This window comes from Octodon degus, unplaced genomic scaffold, assembly GCF_000260255.1.
Source record: "Octodon degus isolate 3935 unplaced genomic scaffold, OctDeg1.0 scaffold00023, whole genome shotgun sequence".
Lineage (NCBI taxonomy): Eukaryota > Metazoa > Chordata > Mammalia > Rodentia > Octodontidae > Octodon > Octodon degus.
In genome coordinates this window covers 3599866-3610774 of record NW_004524599.1, presented here as the reverse complement: position 1 = coordinate 3610774, position 10909 = coordinate 3599866, and positions in this window count along the sequence as shown.

Here is a 10909-nt window from a genome sequence, read left to right as displayed (position 1 = left end):
CATGAGGAAATAGACTGCTCCTCTGAGGCCTGCCTGGGCCAAAACAGCCAGATCTTTTCATCCTCCCGCACATGGGCATGGGGCTCACAACACCCCAGAAGTGGCATGACTTGGGGCCACGGGCTCTCGGGATGCAGCAGAACTTGAAGAAGCTGATACTTGACAGCAGCCCCCTGACCACACTGTCCTGCCTGAGGGGGAGCTGGATGCTGCTCCTCTGCATTGTCAAGGGCCCAGAGTGAGGGTAGCACGCTGCCCAGCAGGGGCATGCAGGGACTCCAGCCTGCTCCTCGGGCTTCCGTCAATACTCCCTAGCTGTTCGTTGAGCACTTCTGTGAGCCGAGGCCCCCCTTGTGCATCATGGGTCCAGAAAGGCTTGCTGTCCCCACATACACAGGACACCTGTGCAGAGAGTGGGACCCCGAGGGGCACCTTGGCCAGGCTGAGAGGCAGAATAGGCTTCCCAGGGCTGCACTGGCGTGCACGGCTCTGGCTCCATTTTCAGTGCTGTAGTGCTTATACGTGTATTACCTCATGTGGTACCCACTATGACACAAGGCTAGTTTGAGGGGGAGAGGAAATGGGGTGGGAGAAGAAGAGGGGGAAAAGAGGGGAAAACAGGAGGAAGAAGAGCAAGAGAAGAAACGAAGTGCAGTCACACACACCTATAATCCAGAATTGTTGGAGGCTGGCAGTTTATAGAGACTTTGTCTCAAAATAAAAAATAAAGGTCTGGGGACGTAGCTGACTGATAGAGGACCCCTAGATTCATGCCCCCATTTGAAATAAAAATTAAACATGCACATTAAATAAAACATGTCCTTTTCTCCTGTTAATTTTCATTGATGGTTCCGATTTGCAGGTCCTGGACATGAAACACCAGAAGGTACCTACTATGGTTGGTACATTGCATCAGTTGGAGAGGTCTACAAGCTTTATTAAATAACTCAGCAGCTCTACATCCTGTGTGTGAAGGGCAGGCCCTTGCCTCTAGGAGGTGGTTCATTGTGTCAACTTGGGAAGTTAGAAGTATAATGACTCAGCAGAGGACCAGGGTGCTCACTTTGTAGACGTCCTCAGCCCAGGCAAGAGCAAGGATCCCAGATGGTGTGAGTGCTCCACCCACCCCAGGGCTGGGAACCTGCTCACAATGTGAAGAAGAAGAATCTTGCTCCCTCCCTTTTGCACTTGTTGCTTTTGCTGTCTTCTGCTCCGCTGAACTGTTGTTCCCGTGTCATGTGCCACTCTGCTTTGGAGCCAGCTGATTACGGACAGGAACCTCCACAAACTGTGAGCTAAATAAACTTTTCCTTCCTTAATTTTGGGTGTCAGGCATTTTGTCCCAGCAACAAGAGAAAAGTCACTAAGACAGTACAGGAAAAATATTTTCCTCCCATTTCCATTACATGCCTTCTGGGTTTGTGCATCTGTCATCTAACTGACACATTGCTACACCTGGCATAGGGGCGCTCACACTCAGAAGGGTGAGGCTGAAGGAGCACCATGAGTTCAAGGCCAGCCTGAGCTACACAGTGAATTCCAAGCCAGTCTGGGTTATACAGCGAGAGCTTGCTTCAAAAACCAAAGAAAAAAGTCGTTATCTTGCCAAAGCAGAGCCCAGATGGTTTTACAGAAAAAGTAATACATAGGGAAAAAGTTAATACAGGGGCCAGGGAGATAGCTCAGTAGAATAAGCACTTGCCTGGAAAGTGCAAGGTCCTGAGTTCAATCCCTGGTACCACCAAAAAAACAAAAACAAAACAAAAAAAAAAAAAAAAGTTAATACATAGGCACAGAGATGATTTAGTGGTCGCCACTTTCACCATGATGAGGTGGGTCATCACCTCCCTTAGGGTTACTCATTTACCCCCAAAGAAAGAATTCAATTTCAAAAAATTAATTCCCATGGAAACAGTACATGCAATTACAAACGCTGGTCATCTGTCTCTGCACCCCCTTGGAGCTACGGCTGCAGATGAGAACAATGTGTGGTTTCTCCATGTGGCCTGGGATGCTCAGACAGGATTCTGGGTCCAGCATCCTGGATGGAAAACACACTCCCTTCACGGCTCACCTCAGAGGGCCAACCACATCACCCCAGCATGTGCCGTCTGTGGAGGCAGCCACAAAGGGCTTCCAAGCTCAGGGGAGGGAACCTGCCCTCTCAACAGAAGGGTGTCAGATCCATTGTAAACAGAGCTCAGATCAGGCACGCGCACGCGCGCGCGCACACACACACACACATCACCTCTTGCAGTACACACTTCACATAACTTTCAAAGTATGCCTTGAACTCAGATTATCAGATGCCCTAGCTCTTGGGCTCAGTGTGGGGATGCATGCCTATCACCCAGCACTCAGGAGGCTGAGACAGGAAGATCACCATGAGCTGAGGTCAGCATCCTAGGCTATGTAGTGAACTCAAGACCAGTCTGAACCACACAGTGAGACCCTGTCTCAAAAATAAAATAGTACCTTGACCTGGAACCACATGCTGCACCAGTCCCAGCCCCAGGTGCACTGAGCAGCCACCAAGCCTGGGCATTGTGATGCACACCTGTAATCCCAGTGCTGGGAGGCTGAAAACAAGAGGATCACTAGGAGTCCGAGCTGCGTAGTGAGACCCTGTGCCAAATACATTTTTTTAAAAAGTACCTTGAATAACAAAATAAGCCCATATTAATATTACTCTATAACTGTCCTTTGTACTTTCTCTCCAGCTCCTTTTGGAGCAGTCAGGGGGCAGCAGCTCGTGCTAAAGCAAAGTCAGCAACTTATCTAAGTTAAAACTCCTTTTCCTGGATCCTAAATCCTCAAGAGAGAGTTCTGAAAAGGAAAAAGAAAACAATTAAACCTTATCCAGTGGAATTTAGAGAGCTAGAAATGAAACAGCCTTCAAGATAGAAACAGATATCCCTCTGGTTTAGGATCATGATCTCCAACATCTGTGGAGGAACGTTTCGTGAGCAAAGAGCCTGTCCATATCAATAAGCACTGCTTCCCGGTGCTGCAGGAGCCGAGGCGTCAGGGCTTACTGAAATGGATACAGACCAGTTCAGACCGAAGAATGGGGCTGGGGAGCAGAGAGGGAAGGAGAGGGAGAGGAGGGGTTACCGTATGTGTGCAGAGTCGCCCCTGGCCCTCCTTTGAACTCTCCCCGGCTTTTTGGAACTTAACCAAGATCAAACAGACAGTCACAGCCAGCTCGAGGCCTCCCGTTCTCTGTGCAAATTTAGGAGTTGACTTTGAGGTTAGGATGGTGAAGTTTTGTGGTAACTTTCGACTGCAAAATAGCGCATTCACCTTTTTCTATTCCCCTAAGAAAGAAACGATGCCCAGCCGTGTAATGAAAACTCCTTTCCACCTGACCGTTGTATCACGAACAGATTTCACACTGAGCATCACAGGGGAACCAGACTCGAATGTTGCCCATCACCATGTACAGGTACCAGTGTGCAAGTCCCTGCTGCAGAGTGTACAGTTCCCTGAGCCAAAGCACACACCCAAGGTGGCTCAGAGAGCGCCTCCAACCCAGAGCTGCCACTGAACACTGGTTTGGTCTTACTGCGGCCATAGCTTACAAGCTAAAGGATGGAAAAGGAAACTGCAGATTGTCTTAAGGCGAAAAAAAATCTGATTTGACTGAACAGGTGTGGCTCAAATACTTGCAGCCCCAATTCCTCGAAAAAGACTTCTCATTTTCCTCATCTCCATCCTTTTTTACTAGAATCCTTCGCAGCTTGGCGGCGCAGAGTTTCGTGCAAAGTAAGTGCTAGAAAGTGAAGTCGAAAGTGATACATTAAATGTTAAACCATCAAAACAGGAGATTCTGCTCGGAAAATGATTTTACTGAAGTTGAAGATAACTAAATTCACAGAGTTTCAATCTGCTGTGATGGAGTTGTTATTGCGGTTTGGAGGGGGGATTTCCTCCCCCTTCCCCTGTGTCGGAGTAAATGGTAAAAACAATCAGTTCTTAAAGAATAGCTGCATACTGGACGACCTGAAGCCAAACTAAAGCCACCTCTGGTAACTGCAGTGATGCTGAAAAGAACAGACACAAGAGCACTAACAAAGCTGCTTATCCAGGGCCAGCCAGATAGCTCTGCGGATTAAAGCGTCTGCTGGGCCGGGGAGATAGCTCAGTGGAAAAAGTGCTTGCCTGGCAAGCACAAGGTTGTGAGTTCAATCCCTGAGTACCAAATAAATAAACCTAGGGGCTAGGAGTTTGATTCCCCACCTGCCATGCTGGCCCCATCCCCAAGGCATGATGAGACAGCAGTTGAGACTAGGCGTGGTGGTGCATGCCTATAATCCCAGTGCTTGGGAGGCTGAAAACAGGAGAATCACTATAAGTCTGATCTGTGTGGTGAGACCCTGTAGACCCTGTACTAAATACATTTATTCATAGATGCTCGTAGGTGTCCTTTCTGAATAATTGGTGGTGCTATCTCTACTTTATCAGTGGGAAAATCAAAGACAACTTGCCTTGTTGAAGCTATAAGATTTCCCTGGCCACCTCCAACACAGCCCATGAAGAGGTGTCCAGCCTGGTCCCTCTATGCTAACTTTTAGGGCCAGCTCACACCTGTATCTGTCCTGTTTCCAGATCAGAAATCAACTTTGCAGCCGGGCATGGTGGCCCACACCTAGAATCCCAACATTCAAGAGGCTGAGTCAGGAGGATCGCTACAAATTTGAGAATAGCCTGGACTACACTGTGAGTTCGAGGCCCGCCTGAACTATGTAGTGAAACGCTGTCTGAAAGAAAGAAAGAAAGAAAGAAAGAAAGAAAGAAAGAAAGAAAATCTGATCTATGACTTTTCAAAGATATTTCAAGGATTCAAAAGGAGACTTTTCTTCTTTTTTCTTTTCAAACCCAGGGTCTCACACTTAATAAACAAGGACAGGGATGCAATGACTTGCAGGGACTCACATGTGCATTCCATCCTGAAAACTATATTGAAAACTTCCTTCCGGTGTCACAAGCTTAGGGCCCAAGGCTTCAGTATGTTCAAGTGTCACTTTAAATTGATTGTGATATATATTATATGATACAAAAGTAGGCATGCGGTTATTTTACTATATAGCAAGGTCAGAAAACACCATAAAAATGTACTTCCTCTGTTTGGAAGTACATATATTTCTTTTTTTTTTTTTTAATGGAAGTACATATATTTCCACTAGATTCCAATTTTGAGCAGTTGATTTGCAATTCTTTAAAAATTATTTGTTTGTCTGGAATTCATCCAAACATCCACTTCACATTTTCTTCTCTTCTTTCTTTTTTCTGTTGTTTTTCAGTGTAATTTTTTTGGTTCTTTGCTTCAGGACCTGTAGTTCAGTCTGGCTTCAAACTCACAGTGATCCTCCTGCCTCTGCCTCCACCTCCCAAGCTCTGGAATTGCAGGCGTGTGCCACCACACCCGGCTCTTTTCCATTCTTCATGGCCCAGGTTCCAACCATCCAGCACCGCAAGGTCTAAGTGATATGGACCTACAAGTGTGTGCACTGTAATTGTCAGATTTTGTGGTCCATCTATATTTCAGAGTCCGTAGCCTGCCCTTTATGATGATAGAATTTCAGCTACGCTGGCGCATGGGTGGGTGGGAAGCTGTTTTTGAAAGTCACATTGATTCCCTTCCGTTCACGTTCCTGAAAGATTCTTGTACGTAAGGAAAGTTCTGAGCACAGAATTCAATGACTTTTCAAAACCTAGCAGAATCACTGGGAAGAAAGACTCTCCAAGTCTGGGTATTCTAAGGCCAAGACTGATAATCCTGGACCGCATAGTGGCAGGCGCCTGTAATCCCAGCACTTAGAAGGCTGTAAACAGGCAGATCACTATGAGTCTGATCTAGTAGTGAGACCCTAAACACCCTTGTAGACCCCTCTTAAAATACAAAAATAAATAAATAAAAATAAAAGCTCTCTGCAAGAAGAAGAAGAAGAAGAAGAAGAAGAACAACAACAACAACAACAACAACAACAACAACAAGAACAACTAGCTCTCTGCCATCTCATCAAGGAAAGAGATTTCTTATTTTCTCCTCCTCATTTTCCTCCTCTTCCTTTTCTGGTAGTAGGGATTAAACTCAAGGTCATCATGCTGAGCTATATCCCAAACCCTTCATTTTTAATTTTTTATTTTGAGACAGGAACCTACTAAATTTCTGGGTTGCCCAGGCTGGCCTAGAACTTGAAAATCCCTCTGCCTCAGCCTCCTAGAGTGCTGAGATTACATGGAAAACCCATCACCCCTAGTATCCTTTTCTTTATTTCATTTTTATATAAAAAGCTTTCCTTTCCTTCCCCCATTCCATGCAAAAAATTTTGCTTAGAAAAAAAAAAATAGGTTTTATGTAGAGATGGGGCTTTTTGGTGGGGTTTTTCTTCTTGCCTTTTGTGTGTGTGTGTGTGTGTGTGTGTGTGTGTGTGTGTGTTTTCTTGCCTCTTTATGAAGAGTTTTAAAATGTACTTTTTGCAAATAAATACTATGTACGGCTTTATAAACCCCACATCTTTCTCTATGTTGGTTTCTTCAAGGATATCTCCAAAGATAGCGCTTTGGCAGATTTTTTTTTTTTTATTATTAACACCTTACTTTAAAAAGGCAAAACATTCTTATTCACACAAATACCTTTTACTAACTCTACCCAATATTAGGAGCTTCCCCGGCTACAAAGACCATCATGATTAACCTTCCTCAAATGAAACTTTAGGGATCTGCTCTGGACCCAGGAAAGAAATTAAATGCACAGTTAAGGTTGCTTTTCATCATCAAACTGCAGCAGGGAATTGTCTCCGCAGCCGTCTCCTGCTGCCTTCATTAGAGGCTTGATCTCTCGCTGCAAATTTATATTCCTCGGTGGATTTAAGGCAGATATTGGATATCCTTTTAATCTATATTTATTAGGCAAGCTATTGATGAGTCTCATTCAGCCACAGATTCATGAACAACGTTCCCATGGCTGATCTGGAGTCTTCCCTGAATACAACTTCTTCAGGCTAGATAGCCATCGTTCACACAGTAAATGGCATATTTCGAGACCAAATGAACAAGGAAAAAAATACAAATCTGACCCTGCTTCAAAGCAGGGCTTTTTTTTTTTTTTTTCAAGACAGGCTTTTGGGCCGGGGAGATAGCTCAGAAGAATAAGCGCTTGCCTGGCAAGCACAAGAGCCTGAGTTCAATCCCCAGTTCTGACATAAACAAATAAATAAAATAAAAATAGGCTTTGACTAGGTCACCAGCTTGAGCATGAAATTGAATTCCTCTTGCCTCAGCCTCCTGAGTAGCCGGGATTGTTCCTGGCCTAAAATACACTTTTACTTGTCCTGCAAACCCCAGTCAATCAGCCAAAACTAAGCATGCCAATGAGAGGAACATCAAGAGAGGACTCCGAAACTGCAGCCCCTGAACCCCAGACACCGTGGCAGCGGGCACCACAGCACCCAGCGCATGTTGTTCATTCACCTGGTCAAGGTCACCCTGCTGGTTAGTGTCAGATTCAAATCTGAATGTCCCACTTCCCAGGCCACACAGCAAGAGCAGCGCTCCCTGCCTCTGTGAATAGGTGGCTGGTTAAGAGTTGGGAGCTCATGGCAGCTGCTGGGCAAACGGCAGATCTGGGTACCAGCATCCGGCGGGCTGCAAGCTCCCTGGGGAGTGTGCCACAGTGCTGGGGCTTAAGGCATGCTGCACCTCTCAAAGGATGTGCATCAGGTCCAGCTGCTGCTTCTGAGAAGCTGCAACCGAGGGCTGCAGCTGTCCATCCGTCCTATGAGGACAAGGATGACAAGGTGGCTCAGATGCATAAAGTGCTTTCTAGAAGTAAACCGTGTGGATGAGGGAGGCAAGTTAACCATCTGAGATGTCAGGCTCCTATTTGCTTTTGTTATATCTTCCAGGACACTACGTGACACTCTGATGTTCTCGAGGAGAAAATCTCTCAGACAGAAGCCGTTCCCTAGCCTACTGCAGGCCTCTGTTCTCCTGTCCTAAGTGGCTTGGTTTTACTGTAAGGCCAGTTGTAGGCAAGATCAGGGCCTGAGCTCAATCCCCTGTTCCGCCAAATAATAATAATAATAATAATAATAATAATAATAATAATAATGCCAGGCACTTTGGCGCACACCTCTCTCCCTAGCGCTCAGGAGTCTGAGGCCAGAAAGTCGTCATGAGTTTGATGCCAACCTGGGCTTCTCAGTGAGTTCAAGGGCAGCTATTCAGCAAGACCTTGTCTTAAAAATCCAAACAATGGAATAAATTTTAAATGTTAAAAGAAATAGAGGGGTTGGGGAGATGGCTTAGTGGAATAAACACTTCCCTGGCAAGTGCAGGGGCCTGAGTTTAAACCCCGGTTCAGCCACAAAAATAAATAAATAAATAAATAAAATATTAAACTTAATTTTTCTTACTTTTCCAACCATCCAGGTTGTAGGAGGAGATGCTGTGAAGACCTTTAGGGGCCAGGGAGATGGCTCAGTGGAATAAGCGCTTCCCTGGCAAGCGCAAGGGTCTGAGTTCAATCCCCAGTTCTGCCAAAAAAAAAAAAAAAAAGACCTTTACTTCGTAGCCCAGAGCTGCTCATTTACAAACACTGCTGCTCCCCATGTTGGAAATCAATTCAAGCCCTATCTTCTTTAAAGCTTTGTAAACACAACTGCTAACCTGTCTCCATGTTTAACTTGCAGGTTTCAAAACCTGTCAGTTAAAACTTGCTTACTGCCACTCCTCTCCTGTGCAGCTACAAGCCAGAAGGGAGGTCGATAGCAAATGGGAAGCCAGGAACCCATGCATGCGAGCAACGCGAAAGGGGCCTGGGCCGGGCCTGGCAGCAGCCGCTTCAAGGCTTGCTCCTCTCTCAGAAGGTGAGTTTCAGAGTCGCAGTCCTGAGCCCTCTAAGGAGGCTGCGCCTTCTCCGTTGGTTCTGAAACAAGCAGGCAATTGATGTCTTCACAAGAACACCTGGTCTATTCCAAGAAAAAAAGAAATTAGTCAGACCTGTTTCAGCTGGGTGTACCAGTCAGTTCCACCAAATGGTGGCTTTGGTAGCACTGGGCAGACAAGGCTCATTGAAAACACCACTCGGGGAACTCCGAGGCCAGGCAGGACCAGGCAGGGCCAGGCAGGGCCAGGCAGGGCCAGGCAGGTGTCATTGTCATTGCTGAATTCACTTGATGGGGCTTGAAGAGTTAACTCAGCTCCTACAGGGAAGCAATTCACTTTCCCCAGCCCTAGAGGGACCAAGTTAATACAGGACCAGCCCTCCCCTATGCTCCCCAAGCAAAGTCCCCTGACAGGTGACATGTTGGAGACAAGGCCGCTGGGAGTCACCTGGCAACACCCTGCCGTGCAGACCTCAGGTCTGCAGCCTGTGGGGTAACACTGCATAAATCCCTTGCAAGCAAGGGACAGGAGCAAGGACAAGTCCCCTGACTTTGGGTGTCTGGATTCTAAGCACCTAACTGGTGTAAGTGGCGAGGCCAGATAAATCTATCAACACCCTGGTGAAGGGACACCTGATTTATATGCAGCCTCCACAGGGGATCAGTGGGCACAAGGCACCAGCATGAAGAGTTCTGGAAAGGCTCAAGGTGGACCCAGCAGAGAAGACACTGTCCCCGGCCAGGCCAGGCCAGCCCACCACAGGGATTAGTGCAAAACCAGGCAGGAAGGGCTGCCTGACCATGACAAGCCCTTCCAGATATGTGTGCTTCTTCATTTCTTTCCTTTTGGGGAGGGGGGTGGGGTGGAACCAGGGATTGAACTCAGGCCCTTGCACTTGCCAGGAAGCGCTTATTCTACTGAGCCATCTCCCCAGCCCCAACTTCTTTGTTTCTTAATAATTCATTATTGGCCGGAGAGATAGCTCAGTAGAATAAGCATTTGCCCAGCAAGTATAGGGTCCTGAGTTCAACCCCCAGTACTGCAAAAAAAAAAAAAAAAAAGCGTTACTATTTGGGGCCAGGGAGATGGCTCAGTGGAACAAGTGCTTCTCTGGCAAGCGCAAGGGCCTGAGTGCAATCCCCAGTTCCACAAAAAAAAAAAAAAAAAAAAAAAGTCAAACACAGATACACTCTGTACCTACTGCCCATCTACATCAAATAACTTATGGTTTGTGTGGGGTGCGGGGATAGGGTCCAAGGCCTTGGGCTATACAGAGCTACATTCGCAGCCCTGTTTTTATTTTTATGCTTTTAAACTTTGAGACACAGTTTTGCCAAGTTGCCCAGGTGGGACTTGAACTTGTGATCCTCCTGCCTCAGCGTCCCAGAGTGCCACCCCGCCCAGCTAATTGACTGTCAAACTTCTTGCAACTGCTCCTCCATGTGCACCTCACAAAGCAGGTTTGATTTGCTTTTGTTTTTCAAGCTAGGATTTGAACTCAGAACCTTGTGCACACTAAGCACATGCTCTATCACCGAGCTACTTCCCTAGCCCAATCATACTATCTAGAAACAATCCTACACCTCTCCTCATTCCATTCACAAATATTTCAGGATGTGGCTCTAAAAGGACTATTTTAGAGACCAGGGGTACAGCTCAGTAGTAGAGCACTTCCCGAGCACGGCAAGGGCCTGGATTTCATCCCTTAGCCCCACAGAAAGTAATTGTTTAATTAATTAAAATATAAGAACCTTTTTTTTTTTTTTTTTTTTTTTTTGGTGGAACCAGGGTTTTGAACTCAAACCCTTGCGCTTGCTGGGCAAGCACTTATTCTACTGAGCCATCTCCCTGGCACCCCTTTCTTAAAAAGACACAAAACAAAACAATTACTACCACTAAATAAACCAAAAAAGCCAGGTATGCTCCTTCATGCCTGCAATCCCAGCACTCGAGAAGCTGAGACAGAATCACTAGGAGTTCAAGGCCATCCTGGGCTACACAGTAGGACCTTATCCCA